Consider the following 18,454-nt stretch of genomic DNA (forward strand, 5'->3'; position numbering starts at 1 on the left):
CAAACTGAAAGGGAAAGATGAGCAAGAGGTGAAGCAGCAGACTAGTGAGATCACTGAGGACAGGGGTGAAAGAGTGCAGAAGAACATCACCCAGATTGAAAGCTATATGTTATTTCTTTTTCTAACTCTCTGCATTTCATTTGCAACCTTTTCTCTTCTTTACCATTTGTAATACTTTTCAAATTATTTCTTTTCCTTGCTCCTGTCTATTTCCGAGCATTTTCTTCTGTTTTCCCCTATTCTCTGCCCATTCCTCACCCTACTCACTGTCTCTTCTCCAGCAACCCTTTCTATTTCTTTCTTCATCCAGCACCTTCTATCTCTCTGACACTGAAGGGTTATACTGGCTTTTTCCTCCCTCTCTATCCCAGCCCATGGCTGTTCCCATGTGCACAGAGTCTGGAAGAGAAGGATTTATGTACTTGCTTCACTTTCAAAATTTGACCTAGAGATGGCTGGATAGAATGTGCCGCTAATATTCATAATATCCAGGCACTTGGAGTGCATTAAGAAAATGGGTTGATAATAAACTCAAAATCTAGTATAGGGACTTCTCAAGGTGGCAGAATCCATTGCTTGAATGAAAGCTAATGGGAGTGCTTCAATTTATCAGCAGCTGCTACAACAGGACATACAACTGCAAAGATTTTTTTTTAATTAGTTAGTATTTCTCTCTTTATATTTCTTTGACTCATCTCCCTCTGAATACACAAGCATATGCACCAACAGGTAGGTTTACTGCAACACAGGGCATGGGGAAAAAAATTAGATAGGCTCTTGAAGTCCTCAGATGATGTGGGTTTCAGCTCTTGGGGGCTGAAGCAGACTTTTAGGAGATGGAACTGCCATATGAAATGATGTACACAAACGGATTGGAAGATTCATCGGAAGTTTAAACTCAGTGATGGAAAGTCTATGCAAATTTTGTCTCCCTGAGCCATAGCAGGAAAAATGGCTCCTGTACTGAAATCTATTTGTGTACGTTACTTATGAATGATGATTAATTTTCTTCTCTAAGCCTGGGTCCTCCAAGCTATAAAAACAATTTTCATGTTTAGCTGGAAAATTATACAAGATGTGTTTCTCACTGCAGGCACAATTTATGAAACCCAACTGGAAGTAGTGTAAAAATCAACTAGGAAGAAGACTGAGAGAGGATTGCATCCTCAGAACCTTTACTGCATCTGTCAATAACAGGGCCTCACTAAGAAAAAACAGTGCTGGAGATGGGACAAAACTGGGATAAGTTACAACTTCCTTATATTTCAAAATTATTTCCTGCCTCCCAAGGGTTTTGTGAGCTGTAAAGCGTATTTATTTTCAGGTTCAGACACATGTGAAATCTCATTAGCACATCCCTGATTACATTCCTTTTAGACCCAAGTGCCTTTCCTTCACTGCTAAGAATAACGGGAACACGCTTGGCTTTCTTTGGCCACGTATTTCATATGCCTCCAGTGCTTGCGCTGCATTCACAAAGTACCTCCACTTTTTTGATCTCTCCGACATCTAGGCCCCAAACAAAGAATTTCTCTACGGAGCCATCTGCAAACTCATCTTTCCATTCTGGGAGATCCAGACACAGCCTCTCCGTCTCCATTTACTGAGGACCCATGATGATGATGAACACTCGGCTGTCGGTGCTGGAGTCAAATTCCATGCCTGTGGTGACGGTGATGTGGTATGGGATCACTGCAACAAACAGTTTAATCATCAGAAAACCCACACATATAGGCATTTACATGAGACTTCAGAAAACCAGGGACTCGTCCCATCAGAGGGAGCAGTTTTGTATGCCAAATAGGTTCATGTCCCATTGAACTCAACCGGAGAAGGGATAACACCACGCTGCATTGGGCTACAAATGTGCATGGGAGACTACTTTCCCATACTTGGGACTGAATTCTGCAAGGGTTAATTTCCCTGGACAACCCTACTGGCTGCAAGTCCAGATTTCCCCCTAAGAGATGACAGAACAGCAAATGGCTTGAATCCTTATTTATACCAAGAGACCTTCCTGAAGATGAGACTGAGCACCTAAATAAATAGGCTACAAGACCAAAGTGATCTTACGCTCACTGTTCAATAAAGGCAAATAAATCTATGCTGACTCCAAGGTGAACCATCACTGACTGAATCTCCCAGTACAACTGCAAGTGTTCTCCTTTGTGCTTCATTCAGGGATTGCTATGATCTATGGGGCTGCTCAGGGTTTCAGCATCCCTTTGCAAATCCAGGCAAACCAGGAATAATCCTTGTATTAAAGGTAGGTGACACAATATTTTTATATACTGCATAGTAATATTGATTAGTAGAAAAACCTTCAGGCCAAGGCTTGGGACTTAGCAGGTTTTTATGTGGTTTTCAGAAATTTCAGTTCAGCTGTTAAAAAGGAGGAAGTGCCAGACTGCTTTCCAAGTGCCTTCCAAAAGCTCATTTGGGTAAGCCGAGTGGGTGGTGCAGAATTAGACGCTGAATACTCGTTTGATTTCTCAGAAAATTTGTGCAGGGCTGTTCAAAACATTCTGACAAGACTCGGAGCTCTGAAACTTGCCTCATCACAGACTTGAAACTCAGCCTGGCTTCATCATTGCTTTTTTGATTTTAAAAAAAGTTTTTAAACCTTGAGAAAAAACTTGGTTGGCTTTCAAATCATACAGGATTGACATCTAATTTTGCTTTATGATAACTAACATTTTTGAGGTGGGGGTTCTACTAGAAATTCACATCAGGCTCAAAATATGTGTGCAATATTAGGGAAGGCATGAATTCATGCTGACCAAATCTGTTCTTACCTCTGGACAGAGCAGAACCCAAAGAGATTCATTCGGCCCCAGTTTGAGGATTTTGTGTACCAGCACAAAATGAACTGATGATTAGGCAAGACTTATTCTCCCCTTCATGGTATCATTTACAGTGTGCACATCACCATAATGATATGCAGTGCACTCTTCACAAAATAACCATTGGAGCTGCTGGTATTAGCAGGAGAAAGGGTTTAGCTGTAAGCAAGACAGATTTTATAAGAATATGTTGAGGGGTTATGTTTAGAACAGCTCCAGACTCCTCTTTTAAATAAAGTATATTTTGAATAGGGACAAAATTTTCTTTTATACAGTTTTAATCCTGTTCTCCTGTGACAGACTAAGTTCACAGAAGTACTAGCTTTTCCAACTGATGTTGCATCCTGCGGAGAGCGACAGCATCAGCGGTGAGTGCCCCTCAAATGTGGGTGCGGCTTTAAATTTGAAATAGATCGAGACGGAGAGGGGACTTCCCGGAGACGGAGAAGCCGAGAGAGAGCGGAGAGACCCGAAACGAGTCGGGAATCTCGCGAGGGAACCGAGAGGCTGACGTTGCTGGGGGCGGGCCGGGCGAGCCGCGGCAAATTTAAAAGCGGCTATAGCCGCAGCAGAGGAAGAGCGTGTGCCGGGCGTGTGTGCGTTAGCGCAGGGGCAGGAGTATCAGCGCGCAGGCGCACGTGCGCAGAGCGTGTGGGAAGCAGCTAGCAGTGGCTAGTCCCCTCCCGGCGCCAGACAAGAACACGGCCCTAACATGTGCAAAATGCACTACAAGGAAGAATGTGGGAACTCAGACCGAGCTCCCGCAAAAACACGTGGCTGTGCAGGTCTCCGGCTGCAGTGAATGCCTGAGCCTGGCACTTGTTCCCAAGAGAGCCAGTGACACCGCCTGTGTGCGCTGTGATCAAATAAACTGCCTGCTCAGGCAGGTGATGGAACTGAAGGAAGAGGTAGAAAGACTTAGAAGCATCAAAGAAAGTGAAATAGATTGGTGGAGCCATACCCTGAGGCATAGACATCGGGTAGAGGCTCTGCAGGAAGTGGATGATCTCCTTTCCGCCTGTCGCCAGGCAGAAGAGAGGAACTTAAGGGACAATGGAGAATGGAGGCAGGTCCCTCCTCGGAGGGGCAAGCAAAACCCTTCTCGGCCCCCCTCACCTTCCCAGTTGCACTTGCAAAATAGGTGTGGGGCTTTGGATATCGAGGGGTAGGTAAATGAGGATGGAGATGAAGACCCATGCAGTGAGTTGCCCAGAGCCAGCCACCCACCCCCACGCCTTACGACTTCCTAAACAAAGAAAAAAGGAAGGTAATTGTGGTGGGTGACTCCCTTCTGCGGGGAACAAAAGGCCCCATTTGCAGACTGGATCCATCCCACAGGGAAGTCAGCTGCCTCCCTGGGGCCAGGATTAAGGATATACAGAAAAATCTTCCTACCCTGGTCCAGCCCTCGAATTACTATCCGTTACTAGTATTTCAAGTAGGCAGTGATGAGGTAGCTACCAGTAGTCCAAGGGCACTGAAGAGAGACTTTAGGGCCCTTGGACAGCTGGTTAAGGGATCAGGAGCACAAGTTGTGTTCTCCTTTATCCCACCAGTTGCAGGGATTGATGAGAGGATAAACAGGAAGAGCCAGCAGATTAACTCCTGGCTCCGAGCCTGATGTAACTGGCAGGACTTTGGTTTCTTTGATCATGGGATGATCTACAGGACACCAGGCCTGCTGGCAACAGGTGGGGCAAGCCTTACCCAAAGGGGAAGAATAATACTGGGGCAAGAATTAGCAGGGCTCATTGAAAGGGCTTTAAACTAGGTTTGAAGGGGGATGGGGATGAAACCAGGATTACTAAAGAGGAGACTGGGAGCAGATTACCAGTGCTGGTGGGTAAAAGCACTAGCAAGGTCTTGTGGCCTGTTGTCTCAGTAGAGGTGGGGGATGGTAACACATGTGGTGATGACATCAGGAATAGTGATAGGTTGGTAACCACAGAAGGGTCTCGGCCCCCCATAAAAGTGGCAGGAAACTTAGCCCAGCTAAAGTGCATCTACACAAATGCACACAGTTTGGGCAACAAACAGGAGGAGCTGGAGGCCATTGTACAACAGGAAAACTATGATATAGTTGCCATCACAGAAACGTGGTGGGACTTCAACTTCCCAGATGTCTGCTGGAAAGATAACACAGCAGAGAGGGAACAGTCCCGGAGGTTCCTGGAGTGTGTGGAAGACAACTTCCTAACACAGTTGGTGAGCGAGCCAACCAGGGAAAGTGCCCTCCTGGACCTGCTGCTTGTTAACAGAGAAGGTCTTGTGGGGGATGTAAAGGTTGGAGGTTGTCTTGGGCAGAGTGATCATGAAATGATAGTTTTCAATTCTTGGAGAAGCAAGGCGGGGAGCCAGCAGAACTGCCACCTTGGACTTCCGAAGGGCAGACTTTGGCCTGTTTAGGAGCATGGTTGAGAGTGTCCCTTGGGAGACAGTCCTGAAGGGCATAGGTGCCCAGGAAGACTGGTCATACTTCAAGGAGGAACTCTCAAAAGCGCAGGAGAAGGCCATCCCCAGGTCCCATAAAACGAGCTGACTGGGAAGAAGACCGGCCTGGCTAAACAGAGAGCTTTGGCTGGACCTCAGGGAGAAAAGGAAAGTCTATGATCTCTGGAAAAGGGGGCTGGTTACTTATGAGCAATATCAAGGTGTAGTGAAGCTATGCAGGGGAAAAATTAGAAGGGCCAAAGCCCAAGCAGAACTTAACTTGGCTACCACAGTTAAAGATAACAAGAAGAGTTTTTTTCAGTATATCAATAGAAAAAGGAAGGCTAGGGAAAATGTAAGCCCACTGAAGAATGAGGTGGGTGCCTTGGTGGTAGAAGACACAGAGAAGGCGGAGTTGCTGAATGCCTTCTTTGCTTCTGTCTTCACTGCCAAAGCTGCCCCTCATGAATCCCAGACCCTGGAGACAAGGGGGAAGGTCTGGAGAGAGGAAGACTTTCCCTCTCTTGGGGAGGACTGGGTTAGAGACCACTTGGCCAAACTAGACATACACAAGTCCAAGGGCCCTGATGGGATGCACCCACGAGTGCTGAGAGAACTGGCAGATGTTATTGCTGAGCCACTCTCCATCATTTTTGAAAGGTCTTGGAGAACAGGAGAAGTGCCTGAGGACTGGAGGAAGGCCAATATCACTCCAGTCTACAAAAAGGGCAAGAAGGAGGACCCTGGGAACTACAGGCCGGTTAGTCTCACCTCTGTCCCTGGGAAAATAATGGAGCGACTCGTTCTAGATGTCATCTCTAAACACATTGAAGATCAAGAAGTTATTGGAAGTGGTCAACATGGATTTACCAAGGGTAAATCATGCTTGACCAATCTGATAGCCTTCTATGATGTTATAACTGGATGGCTGGATGAGGGGAGAGCAGCAGATGTCATCTACCTTGACTTCAGCAAGGCTTTTGACACAGTCTCCCATAACATCCTCATTAGGAAACTGAGGAAGTGTGGGCCAGATGAGGGGGCAGTGAGGTGGATTGAGAGCTGGCTGTGTGACAGAACTCAGAGGGTTGTAATTAATGGAGCAGGGTCGAGTTGGAGGCCTGTAACCAGTGGTGTCCCCCAGGGGTCAATACTCGGCCCAGTCCTGTTCAACATATTCATCAATGACCTGGATGAGGGGACAGAGTGTATCCTCAGTAAGTTCGCTGATGATACCAAACTGGGAGGGGTGGCTGACACTCCAGAGGGCTGTGCCGCCATCCAGCATGACCTGGACAGGCTGGAGAGCTGGGCAGAGAAGAACCTAATGAGGTTCAACAAGGGAAAATGTAGGGTCCTGCACCTGGGGAGGAAGAACCCCAGGCACCAATATAGGTTAGGGATGGATATTCTGGAAAGCAGTTTTGAGGAGAAGGATCTGGGAGTCCTGATGGATAGCAAACTTTCCATGAGCCAGCAATGTGCCCTTGTCACCAAGAGGGCCAATGGAATCCTGGGCTGCATAGGGAAGAGTGTGGCCAGCATGTCGAGGGAGATCATTCTCCCCCTCTACTCTGCCCTGGTGAGGCCACAACTGGAATGCTGCATCCAGTTCTGGGCTCCCCAGCTCAAGAGAGACAGGGAACTACTGGAGAGAGTCCAATGTAGGGCAACTAAGATGATTAAGGGATTGGAGCATCTCCCTTATGAGGAAAGGCTGAGAGAGCTGGGGCTCTTTAGCCTGGAGAAGAGAAGGCTGAGGGGAGACCTTATCTATGTTTACAAGTACCTAAAGGGTGGGTTGAAGGAGGAGGGAGCCAGACTCTTTTCAGTGGTTTCCAGTGATACGACAAGGGGCAACGGGCACAAGCTGGAACATAGGAAGTTCCATTTAAATATGAGGAGAAATTTCTTTACGGTGAGGGTGACAGAGCCCTGGAACAGGCTGCCCAGAGAGGGTGTGGAGTCCCCTTCTCTGGAGATTTTCAAGACCCACCTGGGTGCAGTCCTGAGTAATGTGCTCTAGGCAATCCTGCTTTAGCAGGGGAGTTGGACTAGATGATCTCTAGATCATCTTCTTGGTCCCTTCCAACTCTGAGAATTCTGTGATTCCATGATCCTCAAGCCAAAGTATTTGAAACACCTATATGAAAAATGAGAACTATGAGAAACTGTTATAATTTCGCACTTCAAATAATGGATACAGAGACATAGAGTAGCTTGCTGCCAGACAGCAGGAAGCACTGCTGTTCTTTCCTTTAAAAATGAGAAAAGTGATCCTTTAGTATGTTTATCTTCCCCCTCCGTTTTCTCCCTCTTTCTCTGGGACTCCATAGTTTTATTTCTTCAAACACGGGAGAATGCAAAACCTCTGGTATGTGGCCACAGCAGGACACCACAAGTCCTCCAGCCTGTCTCCCTTTTCCCTCTCTTTCCTGGAGTACCTGTTCAGGCTGTTTGAGGGCATGTGTCCCCCTCACAGGGGGCTGGGTTTCATTAGACCACACCATCTCCAGCACTGCCTTCCAGCATGGAGCAGGGTTCCCAGTTCAGACCCAAGCAGGTACCTAGTGAACAGGACCTTTCTCTGTGCTCCATCCTCACATCACCTCCTGCCCCTCAAAGGAATCCACCATCTGAGCATGGCTCAGAGTCAGAACTGGGCTGCTCAAACTGTCACTCCCTTTCCCAGGCACCTCCCAATACCACTTCCCCTAATCAACTAATTAACAGCTGTTTTTTTTATCCATCTCAGGAGGTGGCTGCCTGGCTCATGAAGTCCATCTTATCTGACATTCCTTCAAGAGGCAGTTTCCTTAATGAGACCATGTCAGTGCAACAGAGATAGTGGTGATGACAAGCTCCAGGACTCAGAGAAGAAAGACCACCCTGTCACAATGGGGATGATGGGAATTATCCTCGCTCTGCTGGAGAGAGGTTCTCATGGGAGATGCCGATGTTTTACCCATTATTTGTGAAACTACACGGAATGCCAACGTGGCAGATGCTATCCATTGTCTCACCACAGAAGTAATATCAGAAGTAACATGGGAATCACATATTTTTTGTTTGCGGACAATATGGGATTACAAAAGAAGGATTGCCCCAAAACACATGGGTTGCAGACCAGGTTAAGCAATGTGCAGCACTATGTCTGCTTCACAACTTAAAGACATGGGACATGTAACCCAGGTATCACATCACAACAAGCTGCTGGGCATCAGCTGAGCTGCAGTAATCATTTGTGCGAGTTCCCTTGGACCATGTCAGTGAAAGCTATCTAAAACTCCTAAGCCAAATTACATCATTTTACACTTGGCTTACCATGGAAGTTTAATTATTTTGCACTTGCTGTGGACTAAGAGCACATACAGACAGTCACCGTGACTCAGCTGCTGCCAAGGTACTCGTTACAACACAGTATCTTAACCATACATCTAAAATTTTAATCTAATCTAAAGCTAAAACACCCTGTGTAGGATGACAACATACTGTAGGTGCAATTTAGATGATAAGCCATCATCCTGGAACACAGGGGTGGTTAAGCAAAGGGTATATAAATACAGAGAAAAAAGCCTGTGTGGTAATGGAATTACAAGGACATATTGATGGACTAGGGACGTTCTCCACAAAGGTTACTTCAGCTGATGGACAGTGATCTTTCAGGCTTCCTTCACAGTCAGGACAGAAACAAAACCTGCATAACTTTCCCACTGAAGACAAGCAAGACAAAAGCTGCACAAAAGCTGGCCTTTCAAACACACTCCGGCATATTTCACTTTTTATAAGATGCAATGCATAAACAGATTTTTCTTTTACATTCAGCTGTCTCAGGAACCAGAGCCTAAACATGAAACTCTACACTAGAGCCACCAACTGTTTCCATCGGTTGTTTGAGCAGAAAACTCAGTCTAGAGCTCATGGACTCCATGTCTTTCAGCAAGTCTTGCAGTATCCTTTGCCCAGTTATAAGACAGACCACTTTCTAGAAAAGAACAAACTCACCCGAGTACTCTCAGTCAAAGCTTGTTTTCCGAGAGCCAAGAGACTTATTTGTGCTCTTGCTCAGCTCCCTGTGTCCCACACCCCTCCCAACCCAACAGCTGCTGTGATGCAGCTACATGTTGTAAGGAAAAAAACCCCAAAGAGTTCTAAAATAAATAATTTAAATTCATATTAAACAATCATCCTTGGTGATGAGGCACTACCAGTCTGATCCTGAAAAGGGGAGATGGCTTAAGTGTGACAAATAAGGCCTCAGGAAATTCAAAGCCTTCTTTGGTAATTTAGATCTCCTACTCTACATAAAACATCATCTTGAGCCAGTCAAAGAGATATAGGAGGAAAAACCAAACTGATATCAGCAACAAAAGCTACTTCAAGGAATCATGTGGAAAAGAGCCTCTGATAATCCAAGGAAGGCTCTTTTGGCGATAGCATGTCTGACTATGGTCCCTCTCACTGCAAAGAGCTTTGGACCCTTTGAAGGACACTTCAGACAAAATTATACAAAACTTGCATAAATTCTTCCCTTAACTCTATCAGATCCCACTGTTCAGAGGGGAGTGTCACTTCTCCCCACCTCTGAAGTGCTGTCTGCAATGAAGTTGGTGGAGGAGAAGGAAGAGGGAGTATGATTCTTCAGGTCAGTGGGTTTCTTTCTGAGAAGGCCCTATGGATTATATTGACCAGCTCCTTTTCCACATTTGGTGCTGTGGATGCACTCATTTAACTTTAGACAACACGATTCGATTTGGGATTGTAGCCACCTGAAGAGGCCCCTGTGCCTTTTACCTCACCATAACAGGAAACAGCATACCCTTGAGTAACCACCTACCTAACAATATTGTCACATTGTCCAAAGTACCACACTGCCTGGAGAACTTACGTCTGCTGGCAACGGAGAAGTTAATTCTGACAAGCAATGTGCAAGTAGAAAGTGCATTTCACTAAAAACCATTCAGTGCTTTGAGCAGTAGTAAAGAAACTAGATTTTTTGTGCTTGGCATTGGTGGAAGAAGTTGCTGAAAAGATAAACCCATCCAGCCCAGTGAGGATGAAGTCAAAGGAGACAATATTTCTGCTCGAGAACTTTGAATAGTGGGACCCATAACTAACCTACGTTGTGGGCACAGCAAGGAGAGCAGCAGGGAAATACACTCTAACATGCATCAACAAGGTATTTGATGCTCAGCTGAAGAGTTTCACTTCGACTCCTGGATTTTCCTGCCTAAATTGCAAATTAGAGAGCTAGTGACACTGGGCTGAGAGTGGCCATACTTTCAGCACTTGTCTGAAAATCACAAATTCATTTTGGACAAGTGAAAAAGTGTAAGTCCCTAATGATGTTTCTTGGGCTTCAAGCAGATATTCAATCATTTTATATTCATTTTATATTTATTAGTAGCAGTGGGTTGGGATCCCAGCTTTGAGCTGTAACCGTACCTGTTCATAAAGCATACACACTATCTTTTTGTCCTCTTTATTTTTAGAGAGCCAGTGCTCACACAGGAAAATGGATGACTCCTCTGTGGTCTCGTCCAGGATCTCTACTTTTTCCAGGAACCAGTCAGGACTGATCATGCTATTGTCATGACAAATCTTGATCTTGTACAAAATGCCAAGGTCCACAGCCTGTATAGTAAACGTATCCTCCTGCAGAGTGTTCAATAGCAGCTGCTTCTGTTAATGAGCTCTCAACAGATCATCTACCAAACAAAAGCAAACGGAGGCTACAGAGCACAATATGTGTTTAAATTCCATCTCATGTGATGGTGTTTGGTTAAAAGCTTTGCAGCAGTCTATAGGGGCATTGCTGCATGCTAAAACTGTTCTGCGGGGAAGTGTTTTGAAGCCCGATTCTGCTATGAGGGGAGCTGCACAAAATGTCACTTTTACAACCAATTAGAATATTGAACCCCTTGAATTTTACATCCTGATTTTTAAGTCTAAGTAAGGTTTCTCTTTCTAATTGTGCTGGTTTTGGCTGGGGCAGAATTAATTTTCTCCATAGTAGCTAGTATGGGGCTATGTTTTGGATTTGTGCTGGAAACAGTGTTGATAATACAGGGATGTTTTAGCTATTGTTGAGCAGCGCTTACACAGCATCAAGGCTTTTTCTGCTCCTCATACTACCCCACCAGTGAGTAGGAGGTGCACAAAGAGTCGGGAGGGGACACAGCTGGGACAGCTGACCCCAACTGACCAAAGGGATGTTCCATACCATACGATGGTATGGAACGCTCATGCATATGCTCATGCATATATGATGGTATACGCTCAGCATATAAAGCTGTGGGAAGAAGAAGAAAGTTCAGAGTGATGGCATTTGCTTTCCCAAGTAACCATTACACTGGCTTTCCTGGAGATGGCTTAACACCTGCCTGACGATGGGAAGCAGGGAATTAATTCCTTGTTTTGCTTTGCTTGTGTACATGGCTTTTGCTTTGCTTGTGTACATGGCTTTTGCTATACTTATTAAACTGTCTTTATCTCAACCCACGAGTTTTCTCACTTTTACTCTTCTGATTCTCTCCCCCATCCCAACTAGAGGGGAGTGAGCAAGCAGCTGTGTGGGTCTTAGTTGCTGGCTGGGGTTAACCCATGACACTAATCCAGTTAGGTTTGTATGGACAATCCAGATAAACAATCTTTGCCATCATTACATCTGAGTATCTCCATATGAGGCTGTGAATATGACTCATGGACTGACCACAGAGTACCACTTTTGGAATTATTTTTTCAAACACAGATGCAGTTTAGGTCCCATCAGCTTATCATGCTCTGCAATGAATTACAATACATACTATGTAGGTGCAAATCAGTTGCACAGAAGCTTCGGGAATGAGAGACCTCAGGTTTTGCATGCTCTCAAATCTGCAGCTAACAATTCAAGCCAGTTTATATGGACGAAGCTAATAATTCATCTGTCAGTGACTTCACAGAAACATCTACCAGTTTTCTGCAGTGCCTGTCAGTTGTAATACCCAGCTGACAATCCATACAAAGCATTTTAAGAGGTAATGAACATGGGAAATGGAATCAATCAATTCATCCCTCGTAGGAAAACTCAGCCTATAAAGACAGTTATGGAATTGTTAGGTTAAAGACTGTGAAATGGAAAGTGTTATTAACCCGTTGCATTTGTACTTGTCCTCTTTCAAACTTGTTGAAGTTAGTTTCAGATTTGCTGAGTTTTCTCTCTCCTGTGTCCCCCAGGTCTCCGTAGATATTTAGGAAAACATTAGCATCTGTCCCAGCACCATAGATATCTCCAGTGAACACACTGATCTTGTACGTGTGAACTGCAGAAAGAAATGGAGATGTGATTTCTGGCCAGGTGAATTATTAAGGTCTATCTTAGATACTGAATTTAGCTAAGAAAACGGTCCCCAAACTTTCTGCTCATCTCTCAGTTCTTGTAGGTTTGAAATCCCATATGCTTTATCCTTTCAGGCTTCTGGTAATGATCCAAAGACTGGAGAATCACTGAGCTGAAATTTGCTGACTTTCCTTTTCTCCATCTAATCAATGCCTGTGTATTGCTTTGATCGCATAGTTCACAGTTAAAAATGCAAAGAATCATTATGGTGATTACTGGATGTGAAGTCGATAGAAGTGAGGGAACTCTGCACCTTTTCATACCGAGGCTCAAGGGACCTACACCTGAGAACAAGTGATTCGGTGTTGTGAATTCTTCATGCTCCATCTTCCATAAACAAACTCCAGGGATTCAGGTGTGCAATTACTACCAGAGTTAATGGCATGTATCTCTATAAATTCCCCAAACAGAAAGAGAACAGGTTGCTGGGTCCTTTTGCTGAGACAGTATTTAATTAAGGAAGTGTTGGAGCTGCACTGCTTATGTACCCTTTCTCTTTAGCTTGCTCCATGATGATCCAATAAAACCTCATCAAATCTTTAGTAATGTGCTTTACTAAACCTGTTAAATACTCCTGTTTTTATTTTGCTGCTCTTTTCCCAATTACACAGGGAAAACAAACAGTTACCGAAAGCATCCTCGCCAGGAAAACAATTAGGGACTGTACGAATCTCTGATTACCCTGGTGGCGTATGAGCCTTGGAGAATGCCTCCTTGCAAATCCCAGGGCAATGCAAATGAGGAAGAGGCACAAAGTCTTAGTTAGGATTCTTCTTTGTATGTTAACAGCATCAAAGAAAATATCTATATTGTCTTTTTCTTCTGTACCTAGCTTTCCCAGTAAAACAGGGCCTATTCTGCTTCATCATCTATGAAAGATTTCCATTGATTTCTCTAAGAAATGGATCAGGATCGTCACCTGGGACCATTCATCAGGCTAGGTGCAATGCCAGGTTTTCTGGTTTGCCTCTTCACATTATGTCCTACAGAGTTACAGCTTCGTATTTGAGAGACAACTGCTACATGAGTAATGAAGGGAGCAATGCATATAGTCTAATTAGTCAATGCATCCCTCTCTTTTTTTCTTGCCAGTTCTAGAGACCTTCAGGACTGAAATGCAGTCTACTATATCTGATCCTCAGAACACCACAAGCTGATTTTCCATTGCTGTCATTTACACTGTGTCACTGCCCAAGATGTATGAGGGCTCATAAGGATGCAGAAGATAAAACTCCTGTCCCAGATATTTTATATCTAAAGAAGAAGTTCCCAAACTGTGGCCCTAGCTCCCAGCCAAAAGAAACCAAAATCCAAAACCCCCATTCCATAGATTGTAAAACATGTTTTAAGGCTTTGCCTTTAGAATGAAAAAATGAGTCACCCAGGTTAGTTAACTCATGGTAACTAATGTAAGGTAAAGCAACAGTAGTAAGTTAAAGAAAATGTCATGCAGGCATCTAGCAGTCATGCCACTGACTAATTGATATTAAAACTGTCTTTGACTCTGCAGGAAAAAAAATCTCCCATGAGCTACCATGTAGTTCCTAACAGGAGGAAAGAGCACACCTCTCTCTTCTAAAGGCACAGTGCAAAGGCTTCAGCCTTCCCTACAGCAAGGCACCTCTTCCCTTGGCAATGGAAAACACTCACAATCCATACAAATTCCACCCTGACAATGGTGCACTGTAAATGCAAATCAGACTCTGAGAGAAAAGAAACAGGGAGAGAAATTATTTTCTCTGTTGAATCATCTTGTTGCCAGATGTAAGAACTGAGAAAGAAAATGGCAGCTGAATTCAGTTTGCTCTGCTTGGGATATTGGAAGGTTCACGACTTCTCTCAAGGGCAGAAGGAACTCAGGGTGGGAAAAGGGGGTCCTAGAGGAAAAAGAGATAGGAACAGCTGGGCATACAAAGAAGCAACAAGTTTAGGATGAAACTTCAGTTCTTAGAACCATAGAATCATAGAATCATTTATGTTGGAAGAGACCTTTCAGATCATCTAGTCCAACCGTTAACCTAACACTGACAAAACCACCACTAAATCATGTCCCTCAGCACCACATCTACCCATCTTTTAAATACCTCCAGAGATGGTGACTCCACCACTTCCCTGGGCAGCCTGTTCCAATGCTTGACAACCCTTTTGGTGAAGAAATTTTTCCTAGCATCCAATCTAAACCTCCCCTGGTGCAACTTGAGGCCGTTTCCTCTTGTCCTACTGCCTGTTCCTTGGGAGAAGAGACCAAACCCCACCTTGCAACAACCTCCTTTCAGGGAGTTATAGAGGGCGAGAAGGTCTCCCCTCAGCCTCCTTTTCTCCAGGTTCTTGTTCAGTTGCTTCAGCTACCAGGAGGGCCAAACACTGAATGCAAATACTTTATAAGATGGCCTCAGAGCTGCATAAGCATTTATTCTCCTCCCCAGAGGCACTTTAATGAAGTGACGGTGGATGCCTAGAATCAAATTTTAGAGAATGTCTATATGTACCTGAAGAGCAGCAGGAAAAACAACTTTGGCAGGAAAGAAGAGCATAAATCAGACTGGTAGGGTAGGAAAGGAAGGTAAAGTTGGGCAAAGAAGTAAAGATGTTTGCAGAGCCTGGAAGACAAGATGGAAGAATTTTTTTAGGCATCAGAGGAGATGTGCAAACTATGTCTGTGTGAAAGGGTGTCTGTGACAGTTTTATAAATGCCCTACATGAAGATAATGGCATTTTGCACAAAAGTGCTTCAGGTATGAGAGGCCAGAGAACAGGAAGGAAAAGAAATGTGAACAGTTGTATGAGCATTGCATTTGCCTGAACCACACATCCAAATGTTTTGTCCAAAAAATTAGATGAATAGGTCCCTACCTACTCCTAGGATTATATTACTTTCTAATGGGTCTTCAACTTCTTCCTCTATCTGCTTGAGCGTCCCGTCCTTCATGAGTTTTTCAGTAAAAATATCAGATGGTACCAGTTCTCTGATAATCTCGCTGTCATCTTCAGACTTTGCAAGCCATCTTTCACATGGAAATGTGATGGTTTCTGAGTCCTGAAGTTAACATGACAGAGATAATCTCTTCAAAACAATGTGAACACGTGTTAGCATTTCCCCTTTGAAAATACTCTGACATGCAGACGAGGATTTTCAACTCGTGTATGTATGCATGTGGATGTAGATGCAGACCTGAAATAGTATACAGAAATATATTTCCTCCAGAAAGAGGACATCTGAGGACTCTGAGAAGAAGCACTGAAAGTGCAGCAGAGAACAGTATTCCCAATGGCTGCGTGAGACTGGCTGTAAGATCCAGTAGATCTCTGCCCTTCCCAGTTTTCGATCTTGCAAATTCCTAATCAGGACTGCACTATTCCTGCTGAAGCCATGTTTTACTGAGACTCTGCAATCCCTCTGCAATCCTTATTCAAGCAGCATTCCCTTTGGAGTCAGTAGGGTTTTTTTTCTGAGTCAATACTTCAAGACTTTGTCCTATAATTCTGTGAGTCAAGCTGGTTTCCAGGCAATTCCCATACGTGAATTAAGAGGAGAAAAATAGTGATTTAATTTTTGATCTTTTGTTTTGATTTCACTTTGGTTGAAACAGATATGAGTTCTATCATCAAACAAACAAAAACAATAGAACATGTGTTTTCCACTTGGTAAACAAAATCAATCCCAGACTACTCCTTAAGAACAGGCTCCTGTAAGGCCTCCAAGATGGTAAGAGGTAGGCGGCTTTCTGTGTGCTGGGCACCCCAGGCTATGTCTCCATAAAGAAAGGGGCATGAGCCATCATGCAACTTGCAGAGCCCACAAGTCTGATCAGAAAAAAAGAAAAAAGTTAGTTTTAATCTCACAGTAACTAAATAAAGGAAGAAAAAATGGCCCTTTCCTTAATGACAACTTCATTATTTCTCTCTGAAGTATCACAGGGGCTTTATGCTGTTTCCAGTACTCTGTGGGCCACCACTTTAATGTATGACATACATATGAACACTGCCCACCTTAATTACTCTCATGTAATTATTAATCAAAGCAATACAGGGTCCTTTCTTCACTATTTTTACTATTTAAATAGTAAAATATCAATACATAGTGAAAGAAGGGAATAGCTCTCACTGGAGCAATATTGAATATAGTTATTGCTGTGTCCTACTGCACTGCACCGCCCTGAGCTGCTGGATCCTGCCCTCCCTGACACAGTCACCAGGGAGAAACAGGTTGCGCACCTAACATCAGAGGTGCACTCTGGTTGCTGCTAACCCAGAATGAATGGGTCATCGTCCCACCACGCACAGACCCCAAGACAAGCTGATCTGCAGGAGCTGAACTCCTCCAAGGGACTTGTGTGATCGAGTGTCTTGAGTCCACAGCAGAACCATCCTTTGAACCCACACAGCCCAAAGCTTCTGCTGTCAATAAAACACCATTTCTCCTCCTCTCTGTTGCTCTCTGCAGTGCTGCTGTTTAACCCCAGGCTTGCAATGTTTAACTCCATAAGGCGGTTTGGAGCGTGACTTGTACAAACTGGTGTCAAACAAAACCAGCAGCACTTTAGATCATAGAATGGTTTGGGTTGGAAGGGACCTTAAAGACCATCAAGTTCCAACCCCCCTGTCATGGTCAGGGACACCTCCCACTAGACCAGGTTGCTCCAAGCCCCATCCAGCCTGGCCTTGAACACCAGGGATGGGGCAGCCACAGCTTCTCTGGGCAACCTGTTCCAGTGTCTCACCACCCTCACAGGAAAGAATTTCTTCCTAATATCTAATCTAAATCTCCCCTCTTCCAGTCTGAAGCCATTACCCCTCATCCTATCACTACATGCCCTTGTAAAAAGTCCCTCTCCAGATGATTTCAAGTATTTTACTCTCAAGTGTTATTTGTGCTGTACAAGCAAAACACAACACCTAATGACTGGCCACATGACTACTTCTGCCTCCTCACTTCTGCACAGGCTGTCTGACCACATAACCTGTATTTTCTCATCGTATGCTGAGCCAATGAACAGTACTTATCAACTCCACCTACAGTCTGGGAGGAAAGGGCTCTCCAGAACTATGCTTCAGTGCTGAAACCCTCTTCTCCCAGTAGAGATCCCACTTCAATCATGTCTCTCACTGAAGCTTTTAACTGTTCCTAAACATTCATAATGTTGGCTGTACGTGCCATTGATATGAACACTGTTTATTTGGTAATAGGATGTCTAGGGACTTGAGTGCCAGCACAGTGGGGCATAATGTGCAGTTACAGCAAGAGTTAATTGTATCATTATTGTTAATCACCATGTCATTGCCACAGTTTTTATTGGAGTTTCCTTGTTAGTGATTACATTAATATTTAAGTGACCTAAAGTGCACTGTTTTATGTTATCCACGGTAAAATCCTCTTGCAGCTCAGAATAGAATTTGTTTCATTAGAGTCTGAGTCTGGCCCTAAGCTGGAAGTGGGGTACGATAGTGTGCTAAAAGTCAGTGCTTTGCCCTTCTCCAAGTTGTAACAAATGAAATATAATTATCAGATATAATTGGCATGCCAAGACAGCTTTATTGGCATGCAACAATCCTAGTTTCCTACCCAAGTGCTTTCAATTTAATCTGAAAAGTTACTGACCTCATTTTTCTTTTGCAGCATTACAGATACATCTAGACACATCTTAGCAGTCTGATCAGGTAGCACAGCTTTTAGAAGCGTTGGCAGCATATTGCTATCCTGTGGCAGGTCATAATATCCTGAGGCTGATCAGCGGCATCATGCAGTGCTCTGCTTTCTTCTTTTTTCCCATGCCATAATAAAAAGATCAGCAGAATTGTA

At 44.3% G+C, this 18,454-nt stretch overlaps 1 pseudogene; it reads right to left on the reverse strand.

The window, feature by feature from the left end:
- The window catches only part of LOC141476744 (lipoxygenase homology domain-containing protein 1-like), a 65,110-nt pseudogene that overhangs the window by 38,500 nt on the left and 8,156 nt on the right, over nucleotides 1-18,454 (reverse strand).

Source organism: Numenius arquata, chromosome W, assembly GCF_964106895.1.
Source record: "Numenius arquata chromosome W, bNumArq3.hap1.1, whole genome shotgun sequence".
Taxonomy (NCBI): Eukaryota; Metazoa; Chordata; class Aves; order Charadriiformes; family Scolopacidae; genus Numenius; species Numenius arquata.